General features: G+C 31.1%; 1 protein-coding gene across 4 annotated transcripts in view; it reads right to left on the minus strand.

The window, feature by feature from the left end:
- The window catches only part of LOC125866874 (copper transport protein ATX1-like), a 230,852-nt gene that overhangs the window by 158,408 nt on the left and 63,771 nt on the right, over positions 1 to 8,673 (minus strand). The window lies entirely within an intron of this gene.

The following is an 8,673-nucleotide window of genomic DNA, read 5'->3' on the forward strand; positions in this document are numbered from 1 at the left end:
CTGTGATCCACAAAAATAAGGTTAAGTTCCTATACTTTTTGCTATTATTCTATTTGTAGGTGCAAGTATTTTAAGATTTCTTATGAATTTCAAAGCTCCAAGGCTAAAACATTTGCTCGAAAGTTCAAATGAAAATGAAGTCTTATTTAACCAATGGTAGTATATCGTTATGTTGTAATTCTTAGTATAATAAATTATAGTTGAATGTTGATTATAATAATAGTATAATAGTTGCAAGGTTAGTGATGTAATTCATGAGATAGTTGTGAAAGTGTGGATGTCAACACTAGTCAAATTTAAAAGAATAAAATATTTAAGTACTTTTGGGTTTATAATTTAAACAAATTGAGAGATAGATTATTTATATATCGCGTTGCAGCAGGAATAGATGAAATAGATATTTGCCTTCAGTGTCTTGTATGATAAGAATGTGTCACTTAAACTTAAAGGTAAACTTTATTAGGTGATTGCTAGACCAACTATGTTGTATGGAGCAATTCACACATTATGAAGATAAAAATAGTGAAAGTGAGAATGCTGAGATGAATGTATGAGCACATGGGGATAAATAAGATTAAGAATGATGATATTTGCGATATGATGTGAGTGACTGATATGTCATAGACAAGACATGAGACAGACAGTTCATAAATGTGCAGAGAAGATGTATTGTACTAGTGAGGAGGTGTGAGAAGTCCGAAGAATGATGATATTTGTGATATGATGTGAGTGACCGATATGTCATAGACAAGACATGAGAAGTGAGACAGACAGTTCATACATGTGCAGAGAAGATGTATTGTACTAGTGAGGAGGTGTGAGAAGTCCGAAGAATGATGATATTTGCGATATGATGTGAGTGACCGATATGTCATATACAAGACATGAGAAGTGAGACAGATAGTTCATGTGCAGAGAAGATGTATTGTACTAGTGAGGAGGTGTGAGAAGTTCGACAAAGTATTTGAAAGAGGTGATTAGACAGGACATGACATACATGTAATTTACCAAGGACGTGACCTTAAACTAGTTTACTCATCAGTATATTATTTCCTTGATTTTATTGTTACATGGTATGTCACTTGCTTCTTTTTTTTTACCTGCTAAAAATAGGGTAAAGTTTGGATACACACCATCTCTCTAGACTTTATTTATGAAATTGCAATGGCATGTTATTGTACAATTTTACAGATTTGAAAATTATGTAAAAAAATATTAATTTTTTAAATAATAATTTTTAAAAAAAAATTAAATACTCTTTAACAGACAACTATTTAAGTTGTTTATTTCTCTTTAAAATACTGGTCTATTCGGTACGGTTAGTCTCAGACAAATTGCTGATCGACTATATGCTTTCAGAATTACGAAACTATCCCAATATTATTAAATTCAAATTCACATTAAATAAATTAACTATTTTATGAAAAGTTTTTCTATTTATAAGAATAAAAAGATTTGAATCATTAATGCTATTGCAGTGTAAACTTGAAATAATACTACAAGGAAATTGGTTCATTGTCTATGTATTTTACACATAGTAGCTATTCCCTCTGTCCCTAATTACTTGTCCACTTTTGAATTGACACACCTATTAAGAAAATAATTATTGACATAGTGAGTTTACCATTTTACCCCTATATTATGAAGTAAATGAATTGAAATTTTAAGATTTTCAAAAAGTTCTACTTTTTCAAAGTAATTAATTGAGGGTATAATAGATAAAAAAAAAATTATTCTTTCTTGATTTGTCAAAATGGACAAGTAATTAAGGACAACTATAAAAGAAAAAGTGGACAAGTAATTAGCAACAGAGGCGTGGCAAGAGAGCAAGTTCGACTCGCGAACGATCAACAAGTGAAGGATCGATCCTTTTGCGCCAATACTGTTGCAAGACTGGTACTTGGCATGGGATTTGGGTTACAAGCAGGTCAATCTTGAAACAGATTTAGAATATTGTTTGCATGCTGTGATTCATTTGATTTCCTCTAATCACCCTCAAGCACAACTGATCCAAGCTTGCAGGAATGTTTGTTCAAAGGGATTGGCAGAATTTTTCCTGAATATGAACTACGACAAGGAAAATAAATCCTTAGAAAGACAAACATTGGATTGTTTTTTTCGTAAAAAAGAAAGTAAAAAACAAGTGAGGTGCCGGGCGTGTGATCGATTGGAAAGCTCCTTCCCCTTTTCGCCTGGAAGAGGGTCAGTCTCACTCAACCGCGTCATCACGGCAGCGATGGATGTCCAACCTTTAGATCTCTTCTTTCTCAATAAAGGCGGATAAGGAAAGTCCAAAGGCTTATCCGGCAACTGATGGCTAGAGGGCGAAAACAAAACGAAAAACTCACAAACACTACTGGAACGGCACAACAGCAATACCATAACAGATATACTTACCGACGAGAGAGAGCGAGACTGACCAGTAGAGCGGTTTATCCCTGACTATCTTAGGGGAAGATTTATCTCCTCTACAAAGACACTCAGAAGTATATCGAAAGGCTACTATGCAATTCATAAAGATGACACCACTTTTTTGTTTTAGTTTTCCATCAGGTGTCTTGGTACTTGCATCATGGCTCAAGCATAGTTATCGGAAGCAGAATGGGGTAGCGGACTTGCTTGCGAAGGAAGAGCTAAACAACTTTTTGATGCCGGAAACGATTTCTTTCATCATCGTTAGTCTGTCATTGTTGTTGCTCCTAGTAACATATCTATCTTGTGATCACCTGATGCTGATGCGGTATGTAAATCTCGAATGTGTTAAGAACTTAAGATGATCATTTATAAGTTAAGAGTGTTCAATTGACACAACAATGATAAGTTGGTGTATTTTCAAAGTTGAAATGTTTATTTGACCGTTGAGATCAAGTTAACAGATCTATCTATGTATAATGCAATGTCGTATGAACATCTCGTTCTATTAAAGAAAAAACTCAGGATCACTTTATTAGAGTTTTGTTTGACCAATCACTACCGCTCTTTGCTTGTCCATTTGCGGTTGTCCAATAACATCGAACATTCAACTAATTTGTAGACAAAATATTAAGTTTGTATTAAATTTTCACAATTAAAATTATATTTGTTCTCTTAAAATCTATGAATTACGTGTAAATTCGAACTTATATAATGCATAAGGTGCATTATATGCCTCAAATTAGTTGATAACGAACACAAAATACATGAAAAATACATAACACATGTAGAAATCAAGAACATTTGCTAACAAACATGTCAAAACTCTAGCACACATATTATACACATTCACCCCAATTTCCAACACTCAACAACAACTATAAGAAAAAAAAAATTATTTGCCAAAACTTTTACAAACACATATTATATGCCTCAAAAGAGAATAGGTTAAGAACCACGTAAGTAGATAGAAAAATTCTCCTGAAAACATAGCGATATTCAGCAAGGGAAGAAGAAAGCAGTTGTGAAAATTAAGGAGTAAATATCTCAAACCTCACTCGAATTATGTTGTAAAGTCATTCAACTTTATTTTGTATCAATAAAATCATTGAACTCTTTTATAAAATTAGTTGATCAAATTTACCATAAAAAAACAATTTACCATGATAAAATAAATTAATTGCTCTCCCACAAATCTCAACCTTTTATATGTTATTCTTCTTTTCTGCAATAATTACAAAAAAATTACTCTCCATTTAAAAAAATTACAATTATGGATCAATGAATTAAGTATAAGATATGAATTTTTTTTAAAATTATTGGTGAAATTATTTTTAAATATAATACGAACAATATAAAATGGGAAGAGAAGAAAGTGGATACCTCATCACGTTCAGTTTTCATACGTTCCCTCGAAAGGGTTCGACTCACTTCACAAATTTACTAAAAAGTTCAAAATTCATGCCAATTGTTTTTAACTTTTTCATGACTTTTAAATATTTTAAGAAGTTTCTCGTAAATATATTTTAGAAAATAATGATTTTATCTTGTAGAATAATTTTTATGGTAAGTTTTATAGAGTTATTTTATAAAAGAAATATTCAAAGTTGAGTGATTTTATTGATATAAAACAAAGTTGAATAATTTTACAATATAATTTCTCAAAGTTGGATGACCTTTTGAGATATTTACTCGAAAATTAAGAGAAATTTAACGCTTTTGAAATTATGAGACTGTAAGGGAAAAATGGATCAATCCATAGATAACATAACAAGCATCCATGTGTTATACATAGTACATGTGTCTTTGTGATATGAGTGGGGTAAGCTTAAGAAAATTACAGATTTGTCCTTGTTGATCCTTCCCAACTCCCTACATAGTAGATGTGTCTTTGTGATATGAGTGCGGAGTAGTACTTGTTTCATGAAGTGGGCCCCAATATAGTACAACTTGTATTATCTTTGGTACATCTATTTGATGTTGTGTTAGTCACTTTGATGTACAAAAATTAGTAATTATATGCCTGTCCTTGGCTCCAAAAACATTTGTTTGTCTCTTCTTTTCTGCTTGTCCAAATATTAAATTCATCATCAAATACATAAATTTAAAGAGAAAACAAAAGAGAGGCTCTTTACAAATCCCACCAAAAAGGCAATAATGTAATCTATGTTACATGTTCACTCCAACAAAGTTATATTCAACCGACATGATGTCATAGTTATACCTTTAGGGTCATTTGGTACACCAGATAAGAAAAACAATCTCGAGATAAGGTTTAGGATTAACTTCATTTCATGTTTGGTATGAGACATCAACTAACCCATGAATATTTTATCCCACAATTTGTACCAGACGACCAATGCACTTCATGCATTGAATGATATAAGGAGCAGACATGAGTCTCAAACTAAGAAAATAATTCCTACGCCCCTACTTTTGTTAACATGAACAACTTGGACTTCTCTCTTTCTCAGCAAATGTACACTATCATTTACAAAAACTTTTAGGCATCTCAAGTGATTAGAAATTACACAGACAACTTGCACAAAAACAAAACATTGGATTACCATTTTCTCTAGAGGAACATATGGTACAAGTCTAACCTTTTCATAACCATTTCTCTTGATCTTTCTACCCTTGCTCCCTCTGACCCTTGTTTACTCGAACATGTCAACCACTTCTCATGTTTAATGCAGTAAGCCTCAACTCCCATCTCTCGCAATAATAGATGGTAGAATAACTATAAAATTCAGAATTTGAAAATTTTTGGACTTCATGGAAGCATTTGACAAAGAAGGATTATCATCATCTTAGAGAGTAACCAATAATTATGTTAGCTTCAATTCATATGACTAATATGCGAGAAAATGATCAAAATGGTCCTTGATGTATTGGTATTGCTTTATTTTGGTCCTCAATATATTCTAGGCGATTGAAATAGTCCTTCATGTATGACAAAATGTGTTCAATTTAGTCTTTTACCCTAAACTTAACATTTTACCCCCAAAACTGTTAAATATAACGGTGGGGCCCACCATTATATTTAACAGTTTTTGGAGGTAAAATGTTAAGTTTAGGGTAAAGACTAAATTGAACACATTTTGTCATACATGACCATTGTTATATTTAATAGTTTTTGGGGGTAAAATGTTAAGTTTAGGGTAAAAGACTAAATTGAACACATTTTGTCATACATGAAGGACTATTTCAATCACCTAGAATATATTGAGGACCAAAATAAAGCAACCCCAATACATCAAGGACCATTTTGATCATTTTCTCACTAATATGCTATACCTACTAAATTTGTGAGATTCAAGAACACTAAGTTTCAACCTAGAGTAACAAAAATTAGAATTTTCCCTGCAATTGGAAAACATGAAGCAGGACAAAGAAGAATTTAAGAAACATGTATGAAAGTCGACAATTGGAAAACTGTTATTAAATCTCACTCAAGGTTCAGAGAAGAGAATCAAACTGAACCACATAGGAATCATCAATTAATTTAACTTGTTGACCTTGCCAAAGACAATTGGAAACCAAATATAATAACTATATTGGAAATATTTTCTTGTTTAGTAGGTAATACAAATGTATTGGGGAGATGCTTGACAACCACTATTGATCTTTTTATAAAAATGCAAGCAGGGATGGTTGTGAAGCCTATATTGGTAATCTTCAGGGTAGAGTGAAAAAAGGGGGAAATTCTCGATAAGGATCAACAGAAAAGAAGAGATCAACCATACTTTTCAAGCTAATTCAGATAGCAATAAGAGACCAGGCAAATGTTTCATGCAATAGCATGAAAGAATTTCTACTAAACTGAAGAAGCAGATGACTCATCGGTTCTTAGAGTCTTTCATACAGTAGAAGAGAATACCTTTCATATGAATCTCATATTTACACCAAATAGTCAAGAATTTTCAAAATTAAGTCGGAAAAAGTGAACTTGAAATGCACAAACAGAATAACATCTCAAATAACTTAATATGTTTGAATATCAACATATTAACTTTATTCAAACATAATAATCAAACATCTCACATGAACTAATATGCTTCAATCTAATTAATCAAAATGTTGAGGTATAATGGATAAAGATTACAATTTAACGGGATGAGAAAATAATAAAGTAAGATGTTCAATGTATACTACCTAACCTGAAATTTTATAGTTGACCAACCGTGTTTGTTATTAGGTTGCGTCATCTCATAGGTTGCTATCTGCCTATACTACTCAATTCAGTGACATTCAGACGTTGGCTTTTGTAATTTATTTGCCACCTTATTTCCTTGACAGAAGACTTGATGGTGTTGTGGCTAGATAGACAACAATATATAGCATTTCTTTAGTTTGGTGACTAAATTAAAATAGATGATATTAGATACAAATACGATGAAGGTTATATTTAGATAGTCATAAAATCATTCAATTTTCGAAACTCACAATTAACTTGTCTAAATTAATATCAAATATACAACTATGAGAGTTATATATTTTTTAACCAAAAAGTTGTATATAAAAGTCGAATTAGAAATTTTCAATGAAGGATAATTTCCTAATTAATGCTATAGGAACACTTAAACAATGAGACATGCCATGTTTGAAATAGGGCATAATACATATATTGGACCCTAAACTTGGCTTCAAATTTTAATTTTGATATCCAACTTTCATAGTGCACAAACAAGCACTTTAACTATCCAATCTTTTAATAAATAAACACGCGAATCCTACTTGACAAAATGCGTGATATGTACGTATTCTGCACGAGTTAGGAGTAATTTTCGAGTCCCACAACAGTAAAAAAATGCTGAAATGACAACTCTACCCCCCGGATTCAGGCCAATCTTCGGCAACCCAAAACTTCCATTCATTTTCTTCTTTTTTCAGGCAAAACGCCACCAAATAACCAGCCGTTCTCCTTCTTCCTCACACCGAAACACAACTCATGAAGCGAACGAGCTTCGAGCTCGCTAAACCCACCAAATACCTGACCCCAAAGCAATCAAATCCGCCATCTCTGGTGAGAATCCAAATGACCCCCCAAACCCCATGAAAACATACCCAACAACCACAAACACCTAAACCAAGAAGCCAACCATCAACAAACCTCTAAGCTCCGTCAAACAATGAGCTCCAAGCTCTAAAAACCATTAGGAGGAATTAATTTTGATTCTTGTATATAAATTAAAATTAATTTTGATTTTTTTTAGTTCTAAAATGACGTGTAAAATATTTAATTAGTTGGCAGCCATTGAGTGGCTCACTAATACACGTTGGAGCGTTTGTATTTCACGCTCTTTGGCTGCAAAAATTGTGTGTTTATTTATTTAAAAGTTGAATAGTTAAAGTGTCTGTTTGTGCACTTTGAAAATTGGAGGTCAAAGTTAAAATTTGAAGCCAAGTTTAGGGTCCAATATATGTATTATGCCTTGAAATAGACAAACTAAAATTCAAAGTACTACAAAATTAAGACAATTATGTCCATCAAAAATAAATACTCAATGCCATGAAATAACCTCCTTATACATGAAATTATCCTAAAGAAAAAGTAGAACAACAACAATAAATGGAGTTTACTTCATATTATTATTTTATTATGTATTAATAAGATTTAAAAATTATTTACACAATCAAATTTATTTATCAGGTTATTATTATTATTATTAACTATTTACAATAAATAAATTAAAATAATAATTAACTTGTTATAATACGTTAAATTACATCAATATAAAAAAAAAAACTCTTTATACTTTTCATGTACGTATATTACATAGTTGATGACTCATCCAAAAATATTTACAACATTAATATACACACACATTTAATTTTGTTCAATTCATGTTTATAACTTGAATTAAACTTTTCATTTTTATCGTGAATTCATATATAAAAATCTTTAAAAATTTAAAAACATAATTGACATATTCGAAAATTATGTAAAATAGTACTATAAATTACAATAATTAACAATTTTAAAAACATAAAAAAGTATAATAAAAAAACTCATTTGAATGTCGAAATTCAAACACTACTATATAAATTGAGATAAAAAATCATATACTCCCTCCATTTCAATTGATCTATCTTTAAAAGAAAAACATTTCTTTTACAAACAGTTTAATTCTAACTTTTTACTTGACATATTTAATACCACACGATTAAGAGCATGTTTGGCTACGGTTAAAAACAACTTATTTTTAGAAGTGTTTTTTGAAATGACTTTCAGAAAAGTAATTTTGAAAAAAAAAACAA

Source organism: Solanum stenotomum, chromosome 6 (assembly GCF_019186545.1).
Source record: "Solanum stenotomum isolate F172 chromosome 6, ASM1918654v1, whole genome shotgun sequence".
NCBI classification, from domain to species: domain Eukaryota; kingdom Viridiplantae; phylum Streptophyta; class Magnoliopsida; order Solanales; family Solanaceae; genus Solanum; species Solanum stenotomum.